At 47.5% G+C, this 13,004-nt stretch overlaps 1 protein-coding gene across 3 annotated transcripts in view; it reads right to left on the reverse strand.

The window, feature by feature from the left end:
- Window positions 1-13,002, reverse strand: part of GLYCTK (glycerate kinase) — a 34,316-nt gene extending 21,314 nt beyond the window's left edge. Inside the window, exon 1 of one of the 3 annotated variants that reach the window (XM_061617946.1) lies at window positions 12,764-13,002. The gene's annotated coding sequence lies outside the window, so the exon portion shown is untranslated. Of the gene's footprint in view, window positions 1-12,321; window positions 12,500-12,694; window positions 12,714-12,763 lie in introns of those variants that run through there. The other 2 variants (XM_061617951.1, XM_061617947.1) reach the window with 2 other exon arrangements.
- Window positions 13,003-13,004: the final 2 nt, after the last annotated feature.

Raw genomic sequence — 13,004 nt, forward strand, 5'->3', positions numbered from 1 at the left:
AGGACCACACTCACACCATACATTTATTTAACAGTCAATTTATTTAACAGTCAGCCCCTCTTCTGGGGATTGTAGCTCTGCGAGGGAATAGGGCGTCTCCTAACAACTCTCAGCACCCTTCATAAACTACATTTCCCAGGATTCTTTGTGGGAAGCCATGACTGTTTAAAGTGGAATCAGTGTCTGGTATGGATGTGGCCAGGGACAACTTTGGTTTATATTTGGGTGGGAGACTATACGTGCCTGCTGAAGAATAAAAAGGTAGAGGACCCACCCCAAAATTGATACTATTAACAAAGTTTTCATTTTGGAAAGGAAAGGGACTTTCCCTCCACCAGTGCCCACCCAACCAGTCTCCCCCCTCCTCCCTTCCCATCCCCCTTTCCCTCCTTTCCCCTTCCTGCGCCTCCCTCAGATAATTTTCACCTATGCTAAGCATTATTGCACAGGAGTATATCCCACTGAAGTCAATAAACATGCAAATAACCCAAGCTCCCCTCCCCTCCTACCTGTCGCCTTCCAATCCCCTCCCCCTCCTGCCCCTCTGCTACCCTCTTCCCCCCTGTGCTCAGTGTCACCTATCCTAACCATGATTGCATGACAGTAAATCCCACTGAACTCAATAAGCATGCAAATGATCAGACCTGCCTTTCCCCTCCCCTCTTCTCCCTCCTCTGCCCACTCCAGCCCTCCCCCTTCTCCCCTGTGGTCAGTTTCACCTACTAAGCATGACTGCATGGGAGTAAATCCCACTGAACTCAATAAGCATGCAAATGATCAAACCTGACCTCCTCCTCCCCTCCCCTCCCCTTTCCCTCCTGCCTGCTCCCATCCCCCCTCCTCCATGGTCAGTTTCACCTATCTGAAGCATAATGGCAGGGGAGTAATTCCCATTGAACGCAATAAGCATGCAAATGATCAATCTATTCTCAGCAAACTTGCCCAGGATCCATTTCTTACCTCCAGGAATAAAAAGAACAGAAATTCACTAACAGGCAAAAAATCCTTGCTGTTTAAGAATGTACCTATAGCCAACAGATATTTCTATCAAACTTTAAGCTAACAGGAGACCTGACCTCCTCTCTAAGATACTGCACTGCCCTATAAATTTGTAAAAATGCAAACACAATTTGGGTTGGTCTTTCACAGTCCAATCCACTTTCTGTGTAATTTGGAAGAATTTAGTAACATGTGCCTCTGATCACATGGTGAAACCACAAAAGAAGGTACACTTTCTTTAAGGGTGAATTTACATTGCCTCATTACTTGAGCAACTTAAGATTTACTTAATATTTAATATTTTCACTCTCTTTTATTCCACATTTATTCCACTTTAAACAGTCATGGGAAGAGAGGCCGACTGTTAAACCAGGGTTATTAAGCAAGCATTTCTGAATTCAGGGGTACTCTGTTCATATGGTTTTCGTGGTAAGAGGTATTTAGAGGTGGTTTACCATTGCTGTCCTCTGAGATTGGATGCATCTTAGTCTGGTGTCTCAGCTTTGACCATTCCGCCTTGGGTGCCCCTGCTAGGAGTCTAGCCTCTTGGTCTAGACTGCTGACGGCATTGCTCTCAGCTTCTTCGACACTCTCAAACCCCCTCACCATGTTAAAGCAGTAAGATTTGTATGATTTTGTTTTGAAATGAGCTTATGGGAAGGAGCAGAATGGCAGTGGGGGGTATTTTCAAGTTAACATGGCGGAATGAGAAACATCCATGCTGGCTATGGTATACAGCCACTCTTGTAGCTGTATAATTTACATCCTTACTTTGATCTCCGATGTCTCTTGGACAAATTTATTATTTAACTCATTTGAACTACTGTTTCTTTTCTTCTTCCCAAAACAAGCTTAATCTTTTGTGCTGACAACAATAAAGAAACCAAGATTAGAAAGTTACAAATAGCAAAATATTCTAAAGAAAGTTGAACCTAGCAGAAGTTGAGCCCATGAGTCCCAGCCAGCACAGCCAATATTCAGGGGCTGATGGGCACTGTAATCCAGCAATATATGGAGGGCCACACGTTAGCTACCCCTGCGGTACCGCATGATGGGGTGCACTTTTGAAAGACAGCATATTCAGCCAATCTAAATGCTTAATAGTAACACCACTGCCTCAAGATTTGCAGCTGCTTTGCATGCAGAAGGTCCCAGGTTCAATCCCCACCATCTCCAGATAGGGCTGGGAGTGACCCCTGTCTGACATTCTGGAGAACTGCTTCCAATCAGTGGGGACAATACTGAGGTAGATGGATCAAGGATCTGACTCGCTAAAAGGCAACTACCTATGTTCCTATCATATCTGCTCTCCCTCTGCTTTCTAACATTCTCCAGAGACATTCCCATTGTGAGGTGTTTGTAGATTGTACTCTATCATGCTTCCTTCTATATGCTCCTTTGTGATATTAGATTTGGTCTGGATTCAAGTTTTTATGTCCTAAAATATTATTTTACATTGTAAGTATCTCAGAGCATTCTATTTTGGTCAAAGATACAGGGGGAAAGCAATTTTACAAGGAAATACGTGTATGCCTCTGGTGGCATATATAGTTCTCCCCTTCTTCATTTTATCCTCACAAGAACCCTGTGAGGTAAAGTTAGGCCAAGAGGCAGTGACTGAGTGGGGATTTAAACCCTGACCTCCCAGGTCCTAGTCCAACACTTTGCCACACAGGGCTATGGCATAGCACTGCTATTTACACCACTGCTATAGTAAGCAGCACAGGAACATTTGGTCCCTATGGATCAGATCAAATATCTATTTTGTGGAATGTCTGGTTCCTAATAGTTGCTACCAGCTGCCTATAGGAAGCCCAATGGCCAGATTTGAAGGCAATAACCCTCTTCCACTGTTACACCCCAGAAGCTAGCCTTCAGCAGCATACAATTCATGGAGAGTCATAGCTAGTTCAGTGCATAAGCAAAGTTAATTTTTTTTTGCCCCAACATGCATCACTTTTACACTTACTTACATTGACTCTCTTTGTCATTTTGTTGTCCACTCACCCAGTGTACACAAATCCATCGGGATCTCTTTACAGTGTGCTTGAGTTTTTACCATCCTCCTGAATAATTTATTGTATCATCTGCAAATCTGGCTCTTAAAAGCTGCAAATTAACCACACTTGCTCACCTACCATATACCATGACAGACCATTGGTCCATCTAGCTGAGTGTTACTTTATCTGGAATTAGCTCTTTTGGGTTTCAGACAGGGGTCTTCTTCTTCTGGTGTGTAATGGCGAATCAAGGCCAAGATAAGGTCCTATTATCGCCACCTACTTTCAACCTCGTGTAACAACTCATTCACAACCTTTCTTAAAGCTTAGTGTCATCAAAAAAGTGCTAATAATAATCTCAAGTACCAAGCCCCAGAGACTTTTGCAGGGGTCTTTCACAACTCTAAACTGGGACACACATATGTTCTGTCACTGCGTTAGTGACGGGGAATTTGGGGGTCCTATGGACCGGGGGACCTTGAAGAAATTGAAGACACAGGCTTGCAGCAAAAAGGTAGACCTTTTTGGAAATGAGCATACGAACGGTCAGCCTCAACAGAGCAAGTGGCGAGGACTGCGACGTGGCACTGTCTGCATGGATCTTTTATACAGTTCTAGGACAAAGAAATTAGCATTTCCCAATCAATGGGCTACACATAAGCATCACATGAAAGTTACACTGTATACATTATTTTCTAGCCAATCAAATAATATTACTGAAATGAGCACATATCTCCTTGACTACAGTAGGGCCCCACTTTACAGCAATTCACTTTACAGTGATTCGCTAATACAGTGGTCTCAATTAGACGCAATTAGACTAAAGCCCCACTCATACAGCGCTTGTTCTGCTTTTACAGTGGTTTTTGGGCATCATGCGCCATTCTATTCAATGGGTTCCGCTTTACAGCAGCGGTCTGGAACGTAACCCGCCATATGAGTGGGGCCCTACTGTAATGTATACCTGTCCCTTTGACTAATATTGCCAATATACTCCTGTCCCCTTGACTAATGTACCTGACCCATGGACTACCAAGCATAACATTCCACCTTTGTTATTGATGTGACAAGCCTAACCAGCACAACTTTTACTAGTAATACATTTGCTACAGGCCCACTTGCCCCTAAACAACATACTTATTAATCAAAAGTTAATCACACACAGGCCTGTTTGCTTCATTTCAGGAGTTCAGAAGTTCAGGCTGAACTTCTCTTGCCCCTCCGAAGAATGTGAGCACTGAATCTTAAGGGTCTCATAGACTTGTGGGCCTGTTACTTTATTTCTTGCGATTTTCTTATAGTTCTTAAACATATACTTTCTAATATCTATGTTTATATATGGATATATAAAAATTCTCCATTACACCCCCCTTTGAAGCTGGAATAGCTTCACACAAAGTTTTACTATATTTCTATGTTACCTATCCTCATCCATTCCTTCTGCAAGGCCTTTGCTTTCACATTGCAAGGCCTGAAAACTTTGTTTCATAAATTGATAAAAATTAAGATCTTTGAGAAATGGTGGAGGCAACCGAGGGAAAGGCACGACAGCCCTGCCTCAGCAAAAGGCGAGCCACCACCCCGCCTGACGCTGCTGCCGTCAAGTACATCTCCCCCAAGCACCGGCTTATCAAAATCAAAAGCAATGAAGGCTGCAAGGGAGGCAGCGGCATCCCCATCACCTGGAGTCCTTTGGCAAGAGCCGGGCCCAGCCAGAAGAAGCTCAATAAGTGCGTGGAACAAGCAAAAGGCGGCAGCGTCTCCAGCACCAAGGAGAAATGGACGCAGGAAGGCTGCAGCGAGGAAAGGCCTCCGGCAGCTTCTCGCTCTTCCTGCCTCCCCCCATCGGACTTCACCTTTGGTACCCTCGCAAGGCGAACCAGCGGTTCCAGGGGCAGAACCGCTGCCATCATAAGCCATCATAAGCGGGAGCCCTGGCTTCCGCGGGCTGAGAGGGCCGCGCCACTCCCAGAACTATGGGGATAGGACTATGACTGAGAGAGTGTGGCTAGCCTTGCAAAGTAGCCCAATGCCTATAATACCTATTTTGCCAAAGTGAGGGGGGAGGTAGTTTGTGTTAACTTTGAAATGTATTACAAATTGTATTGTTTTTATTGTTTTATTGTTTTATTGTTTTATTTTCATTTTTCTAGACCGCCCATAGCTAATAGCTCTCTGGGCGGTGTACAAAACGAGATTAAAATACAATATAGAATAAAATCAGTAACAAAGGAACACATTAAACTAAAAACATTAAACATAAAGCATTAAACATTAAAATGCCTGGGAGTATAGCCAGGTCTTAACCTGGCGCCTAAAAGAAAGAACCGTAGGCGCCAGGCGTATTTCCTCCGGTAAGCTGTTCCATAATTCGGGGGCCACCACAGAAAAGGCCCTAGATCTAGTAATAGTCCTCCGGGCATCCTGGTGAGTTGGTACCCGGAGGAGGGCCTTAGATACTGAACGAAGTGAACGCGTAGGTTCATAGCGGGAGAGGCGTTCCACAAGGTATTGCGGTCCCACACCGTGTAAGGCTTTATAGGTCAACACCAGCACCTTGAATCTAGCTCGGAAACAAATAGGTAGCCAGTGCAAGCGAGCCAGGACAGGTGTTATATGCGCAGACCGATTGGTCCTTGTCAACAGCCTGGCTGCCACATTTTGCACTAGCTGAAGTTTCCGAACAGTCTTCAAGGGCAGCCCTACGTAGAGCGCGTTACAGTAATCCAGTCTAGAAGTTACCAGAGCGTGAACAACCGAGGCGAGATCATCACTGTCCAGATAGGGGCGTAGTTGGGCTACTAAGCGCAGATGGTAAAATGCATTCCGTGCCACCGAGGCCACTTGAGCCTCGAGCGACAAGGAAGGGTCAAAAAGGACCCCCAAACTACGAACCTGTTCCTTCAAGGGGAGTGTAACCCCATCTAGAACAGGATAAGCATCCACCATCTGAGCAGGGAAAGAGCTCACCAACAGTGTCTCAGTCTTGTCTGGATTGAGTTTCAGTTTATTAGCTCTCATCCAGTCCATTATCGCGGTCAGGCAACGGTTCAGCACATCAACAGACTCACCTGAAGAAGATGAAAAGGAGAAGTAGAGCTGCGTGTCATCAGCGTACTGATGGCAACGCACTCCAAAACTCCTGATGACCGCACCCAGAGGCTGCATGTAGATGTTAAAAAGCATGGGGGACAAAACCGACCCCTGAGGGACTCCACAATGGAGAGTCCAGGGTGTCGAGCAATGTTCCCCAAGCACTACCTTCTGGCGACGATCCGCTAAGTAGGAGCAGAGCCACTGCCAAGCAGTGCCCCCAACTCCCAGCTCTGCGAGCCTCCCCAGAAGGATACCATGGTCGATGGTATCAAACGCCGCTGAGAGATCAAGGAGAATCAACGGAGTCACACTCCCCCTGTCCCTCTCCCGACAAAGGTCATCATACAGGGCGACCAAGGCTGTTTCAGTGCCAAAACCAGACCTAAAACCGGATTGAAACGGATCCAGATAATCGGTTTCATCCAAGAGCGCCTGGAGCTGGCTGGCAACCACCCGCTCCAGAACCTTGCCCAAAAAAGGGACATTCGCCACCGGTCTGTAGTTGTTCAAAACATCTGGGTCCAAAGAAGGTTTCTTTAAAAGAGGTCTTATTATTGCCTCTTTGAGACTACCAGGGACTTCTCCCTCTCTCAAGGAGGCATTTATTACCTCCCTGGCCCAGCCGGCGGTTACAGCCCTGCCAGTCTTCACTAGCCAAGATGGGCAAGGGTCCAGAGCAGACGTGGTCGCCCGCACCATTCCAAGCACCTTGTCCACTTCCTCGAGCTGCACCAACTGAAATTCATCCAATAATAAAGGACAAGGCCGCGCTCTGGACACTTCAATGGATTCATCTGTCATAACATCAGAGTCTAAGTCCCGACGGATGCATGCAATCTTGTCTTGGAAGTGCTCCGCAAATTCGTTGCAGCGGGCTTCCGATGTTTTCTTAGTATCATGAGAGCCAGAATGTAGAAGCCCTCGTACCACCCTAAAAAGCTCCGCTGGGCGGCAAAGGGATGATCTAATGGTGGTAGCAAAATAAGACTTTTTTGCCGCCCTAACCGCTTTTATGTACAACTTAGTGGAAGCACTTACCAAGGAATGATTACATCCGTCAGGAGTTCGTCTCCACCTGCACTCTAGCCTCCTTCTCGCTTGCTTCATCACTCTCAGCTCCGGGGTATACCATGGTGCTGTATGAGTTCGGCACTGAAGGGGGCGCGCGGGAGCGATCATGTCGATGGCCCGGGTCATCTCCGTATTCCACAGATCAACCATGGCCTCGACAGGAGCACCAGTGCTATCAGCCGGAAAAACTCCCAGAGCCCTCTGGAAAGCTCCAGGATCCATAAGCCTCCGGGAGCGGACCAACTTAATAGGTCCCCCACCTCTGCAGAGGGAAAGGGCTGTCGTGAGTCTAAAACTCAGCAAGCGATGATCTGTCCATGACAATGGAGTAGATGAAAAATACCCCACCTTCAGATCACCATCTCCATGACCAGTGGCGAAGATCAGATCAAGAGTATGTCCTGATACATGTGTCGGGCCAGTAACAATTTGAGACAGCCCCATGGTTGTCATGGAGGCCATGAAGTCCTGAGCCGCCCCGAGCAAGACAGCCTCGGCATGGATGTTGAAATCCCCCAGTACCACAAGTCTGGGGGACCCCAACAACACCTCCGAGACTATCTCTGTCAGCTCAGCTAGGGAAGCTGTTGGGCAGCAAGGTGGGCGGTACACCAACAGTATTCCCAGTCTGTCTCCTTGGCCCAGCACAATATGAAGACATTCCAGACCAGTCGACATCTGGACAGGGTGCTTGGTGAGAGAGAAAGAACTCCTATAGACCACAGCAACCCCACCTCCCCGGCCCTCAGATCTACCACAGTGCTGCACCGAATACCCAGGTGGGCACAGCTGGGAAAGAGCAACTCCTCCCTGCTCACCCACCCAGGTCTCGGTAATACACGCAAGATCGGCGCCCTTCTCCACGATCAAATCATGGAGAAGGGGAGTTTTATTAGCAACCGACCTGGCATTTAAAAGCAGCACCTGGAGATCCGAGAGCTGGCTGACAGTACAACCAGCAGTCCTGTGGATATGAGGAGAACCGGAACAAGGCACAGACACAACTTGTCTGGGACGAGTTCCCCTTACCTGGCACGTTCTCCTCCCAACACCATACCTCCCATTACCCGTCACTACGTTAATTGGGGGCCCCGAAAATCCCCTTACTAGGGCCGGAGTATGTTCTCCCAGGCACATCTTAAAATGAATCTAATATGACAAACACTAAGAATAGCAAACAACACAAATATTCACACACATCCACTCAATCTCATTCACACAACAACCAACAGGCGAACAGCAGCAATTAAATACAACCAAAAAACAACAATAAACAACAACATTAAAAACCCTCCTCCATAGCAAGCCTTGACTACAGGAGATATCGTCAGCAGTGCTGGAAATGTCCCTCATACGTTCTCCTGCCGCCGCCGTCGCCACCAGCCGGACCACACCGACAACCTGGCCTTCTCCTGCGGTGCTCTCACCACCGCCAGGCCAGGATGTCTATGATAGAACCGTTCCGTGCGGCGGTCTCTCGTAGTCGTCACTCCACTCCGGGCTGTCCCAAAATGCACCCAGAGCCCAACCAGCCCCGTCAGTGCTCTCACCACCGACGGGCTGCTACACGGCCCCTGGGCATTCGTTCGAGCCTCCACGGCGTTCTCCACACCCCGACCGTCTCGCTCCACCGACGTCACTCCACGCAGCGTTCTCCACTCCCCAGCTGAGTCTCTCCCCGTCTCCCCAGCCACTCCACGCGACGTCTCTGTGCTGTGAGACTGGACCCCTTCCGTGATGCTCTCACCATCACAGGGGCCAGGCTTACCGTGGTGCCCTAAGCTCCGTGCGCCAAACCCAGCCGGCTCGTCAGCGCTCTCACCGCTGACGACAGGCCGGTGCTCTTCCCAGGCCAGCAGGCCCGGCACCCAGAACTCCAACGGCGCATAGCGGCGGCGGCGGCAGCACAGCAACGATGACACCCTGGCCGCAGCAAAAACGGACGAGCCAACGACACCAGCCACAACGACGGGCAACGACACACCCCGAGGCAGACAGGCAAAGGAGAGAATGACCCAGCCACAACGACCCGGGCAGCAAACAAGGCAGCAGCGGTCCACAACGACAGCAAACGGGCGACAGCGGACGACAATGGAACCCCAGGTACGCAGGTACACAGCAGCAACCAACCCGTAGCTGACAGATAGGCAGGCAGGCAGATGGAATGATGGTAAGTAGTATTTTAAAAGATAAAACGCGGAGCTCCCTGCCGAGCATCCGCCGCGGTCACCATCTTTTCTTGTTAATTACTTGTTATTGATGTATTATTGATGTTTTATTGATATTGATGTTTTATTTGTGTATTTTTATACTGGTGCTCTTTTGTAAGCCGCCTTGTATCCGCCGGGACCTAGACTCTCAAGTTATAGCAGTAGATCCTAGTGAGGTGTCCGGAGCACAGTCTTGTCCTGTTTTGTTGGATGAGCTTCAGTTGGTTCAACTCGAGGACGTGGACAAGGTGCTTGGACAGGTACGTGCAACCACTTCGGTACTGGATCCTTGCCCCTCCTGGCTGATAAAAACTAGCAGGAATGGAACAGGTAGCTGGGCCAAGGAAGTGATAAATGCCTCTTTACGAGAGGGAGTGGTCCCGGGCTGTCTGAAAGAGGCAGTGGTGAGACCACTCCTGAAAAAGCCTTCCTTGGACCCAGACAATTTTAACAGCTACAGGCCAGTGGCGAATGTTCCATTCCTGGGCAAGGTCTTGGAACGGGTGGTTGCTGGCCAGCTCCAGGCGCTATTGGATGAAACTGATTATCTAGATCCATTTCAATCGGGTTTTAGGCCCGGTTTTGGCACTGAGACAGCCTTGGTCGCCCTGTACGATGACCTATGTCGGGAAAGAGACAGAGGGAGTGTAACTCTGTTGATTCTCCTTGATCTCTCAGCGGCTTTTGATACCATCGACCATGGTATCCTTCTGGAGAGGCTCGCGGAGTTGGGAGTTGGAGGTACTGCTTGGCAGTGGTTCCGCTCCTACTTGGCGGGTCGTCTCCAGAAGGTAGTGCTTGGGGAACATTGCTCGACACCGCGGGCTCTCCAATATGGGGTCCCGCAGGGGTCAGTTTTGTCCCCCCTGCTTTTTAATATCTACATGAAGCCGTTGGGAGAGGTCATCAGGAGTTTTGGAGTGCGTTGTCATCAGTATGCTGATGACACGCAGCTCTACTTCTCCTTTTCATCTTCTTCAGGTGAGGCTGTCGATTTGCTGAACCGTTGCCTGGCCTCGACAATGGACTGGATGAGAGTTAACAAACTGAAGCTCAATCCAGACAAGACTGAGATGCTGTTGGTGGACGGGTTCTCTGATCGGATGGTGGATATATACCCTGTCCTGGACGGGGTTACACTCCCCCTAAAGGACCGGGTTCGTAGTCTGGGAGTCTTTTTAGACTCTTCCCTCTCACTTGAGGCTCAAGTAGCCTCGGTGGTTAGGAATGCGTTTTACCAACTTCGGTTGGTAGCCCAGCTACGTCCCTATTTGAGTAAAGAGGACCTTACATCAGTGGTACATGCTCTGGTAACCTCACGTTTGGATTACTGTAATGCGCTTTACGTAGGGCTACCTTTGAAGACAGTTCGGAAGCTACAACTAGTGCAAAATGCGGCGGCCAGATTGCTGACAAGGACCAAGCGGTCCGAGCATATAACACCTGTTCTGGCCAGCTTGCACTGGTTGCCAATATGTTTCCGGGCTAGATTCAAAGTGTTGGTATTAACCTATAAAGCCTTATACGGTGCGGGACCACGATACCTTGCGGAACGCCTCTTCCGATATGAACCGGCCCGTGCACTACGTTCTGCTACGAAGGCCCTCCTCCGGGTTCCAACTCACAGGGAGGCCCGGAGGGTGATGACAAGATCTAGGGCCTTCTCAGTGGTGGCCCCCGAACTATGGAACAGTCTCCCTGAGGAAGTACGCCTGGCGCCGACTCTGCTTCCCTTCCGGCGCCAGGTCAAAACCTTCCTATTCTCTGAAGCATTTTAAGTTACATTGATCTAATTTTAATAATGTTTATTGTATTGTTGATTGTATTTTAATATTATTTTGTTATTCATTGTATTTTTATACTATTTTATGTTCACCGCCCAGAGAGCTATCGCTAGTCGGGCGGTATATAAATTTAATAAATAATAATAATAAATAATAATAATTGAGGGCCTTTTGGCCAGAAGGTGGGCTAGAAATATTAAAATCAAAATCAAATCAAAATCTTCCTAAGCTATCCACTTCTCTATATCCTCATCTTGGCCTATTTTCTCTTTTATTTGATGCACTATTTTGTTCATACTCCCTTGTCCTAATTTTGTTCCAACACTCTTAACACAACATATTCCCATTTGAATCAATATATATATATGGCACACAAAACCAATAAGATGTGAAGTAGTGCACATAAAATGGTCCCACCAATTCTTCTGAAAATGTCACTAAACCACCCTTCAAAAAACCAGGAATCCTGTTGGTGTAAATTTTCTTCCGCATGCTGGATTACTGATATCTGGGCATCAATGGTGCTAGAAGAATCAGAAATCCTTGTGTAACATTCTTTTCCTATCAGAACACATACACGTCCTTTGCTTGACAGGACAAAGTCTAAAGCTAGGCGATCTTGTAATACCATCTGTCTAATTTCCCTCATTTTTCCTTTTACAGCCTGTAATCCCAATGCAGTGGCATTAGCAACCCTTTCCAGGGAATATGCCAATTTTCGGATCTCTCACATAGCTAGGCCCACTCTGTTACTGGGGACTGCAATACTAAAAAGGTATTTACAATCGTTTCCAATAAAGGCATACCTTTTTGCTGCAAGCCTTTGTCTTCAATTTCCTTAAGGACCTCGATCCATAGGACCCCAAAATTCCCTGTCATTAGAGCCCTTCTCTCAGAGCCCTTCTCTCTGAATTTTAAGCAGCTCCCAGCCATTTTCTGTGATTCTGCCTGAGGTGCAGTGGCAACTGGATTGCAGCGTCCAAAAATAGTACCGGTAAGTAGTTGATTTTGGAGACACTACTCTGATCCCAGACACAGTAGAGTAGGAGGCATTTGGATATTGAAATAGCTGCCTGCAAAGAACAACTACTTGTACTATTTGCCATTTCTTAAGGTCCGCAGTTATTTTTAATTTTTTTTGTCCACTGTAATTATTCATACCGCTAAGAGTGACACACGTCCCAATTATCATCCACAATAGCCAGCGTTGCAGGGATTAAGTTATTCTCTTTTGTAAAGTGTCTGTCTCTGTCTCTCTCCTTATAAGAATGGTTCCCTGCTTGGGCGGGTGTGAGTGAAGAATCTTCTTAAACAGTCCCATACCACTCATGATTACTCGCAAGTCCAGTGAGTCTTAACCCCCGTTTTCGTGGGCATATACGGAATACACCCAGAATGATCAGTGCTGCCATTTATGAAACATCCCTTCGCTTGTTTATTTCTATTTTCATAATTTATATCTGCTTAATACCCTAGTTTCTGAGCAGTGTACAACAGAGATACATAATACATAATAAAATCAGATAAAATTAACCATAAGCATTTCTTCTTCCCCTCCCCGAGTCACTTTTTAAACGCCGAGGCTCGCGAAACGTGACTGTACCTGAAGACATTCGAAACCCCGCGAGGAAAAGAGGGGGGAAAGGGAGGGGCTAAATTCTAGACTCGACCGAGATTGGCTGCTTTACAGATTAAGAAGAACGTTCCCGCTCGAAAGGCCTGTCACTCCCACAAAAGGAGAAAACTTTTCGTTAACGCGAGCAGGTCTATTGCCTGCATATGAAACTACTAGAATCCCGGCTCCCACAATGCACTACTACTTCCCCGCAACAGTTCTGCCTACG

The sequence above is a fragment of the Rhineura floridana genome, chromosome 3 (genome assembly GCF_030035675.1).
Source record: "Rhineura floridana isolate rRhiFlo1 chromosome 3, rRhiFlo1.hap2, whole genome shotgun sequence".
Classification (NCBI taxonomy): domain Eukaryota; kingdom Metazoa; phylum Chordata; class Lepidosauria; order Squamata; family Rhineuridae; genus Rhineura; species Rhineura floridana.